This window comes from Numida meleagris, unplaced genomic scaffold (genome assembly GCF_002078875.1).
Source record: "Numida meleagris isolate 19003 breed g44 Domestic line unplaced genomic scaffold, NumMel1.0 unplaced_Scaffold261, whole genome shotgun sequence".
NCBI classification, from domain to species: domain Eukaryota; kingdom Metazoa; phylum Chordata; class Aves; order Galliformes; family Numididae; genus Numida; species Numida meleagris.
The window spans coordinates 320,674-321,782 of record NW_018364419.1 but is presented as its reverse complement, the minus strand read 5'-3'; positions in this window follow the sequence as shown (position 1 = coordinate 321,782).

Below are 1,109 nucleotides of genomic sequence, written 5' to 3'. Positions count from 1 at the left end.
GAAGGGAAGGGAAGGGAAGGGAAGGGAAGGGAAGGGAAGGGAAGGGAAGGGAAGGGAATCAAATGGCAATCAAGCATGATTTGCAAATAAGCAACCATTTCGTAGCATAAGAGAATCATGGAATGGTTTGGGTTGGAAGGGACCTTTCAGATCATGCGGTTCCAGTCCTCCTACGGAGGCAGGGACACCTCCCTCTAGACCAGGTTGCTCAAGGTCCTATCCAGACTGGCTCTGAGGGCCTCCAAATTTACCCTCTTCCTGTTGAAAGCCACTTCTCCTCATCCTCTCCTTTTTAAAAGGGCTACCTACCCACGGTATTGGAAGGCCTCTGGATGGTCTCCCCAAACCCTTCTCTTCTCCAGGTGGAAGAGCCCCAGCTCTCTCAGCGTGTTCTGGTGGGAGAGGTGCTCCAGCCCTCTGATCATCTCTGTGGCCCTCCTCAGGACCTGCTCCAGCAGTGTAATGTCCTTCTTGTGCAGGGGGCCCAGAACTTCCACTTTGGCTTGCAAGCTCCTTATCTCTGCTCTTCATGATTCAGTTCCTCCCTCAGTGTGTTCCACAGCACATCTGTCTTCCTGCACTGCTGTCACGTGGCACCTCACACTCCACAAACCATGGCCTCAGCTTTACCAGGTCTCGGTCTGTGACCTTTTGCCAAGTCATGCATCCGTTCTGCACTCTGGATCAGGCTCAACCCAGGAAGACGGGAGCACCTGCCAGACAACTCAGGCACGGTCCAAACAAGAATCCTTCTTTCTCAGCTCACATCAGATCCCTTCTGGATTCCTCTTGCTCTTGGTTCAGGGGATTCTGCCCATGATGCCAATTAAAATGTCTTGTCCCATGGGGTGAGTTGTGAGAAAGGTGAATCCTCGGAACCTCCCAGATAAGGCACTCCCTTTCTCAACCCAGTTAGTTGTCTCTATCTTCTACCTGGCTGGTGGGCTGGTATTGCCGGAGTTGCTCAGCCAATTCCTCCACCTCTTGATGGTTGTTCAGGTCACCATTATACACCACGTCCAGCACAGCCCATTCCCTCCCATCCTGGACACCTCTTTCCATGGTGCCCCACTGCCCTGGCTGACACGTGGTACCGTCCCTGTAGGGAT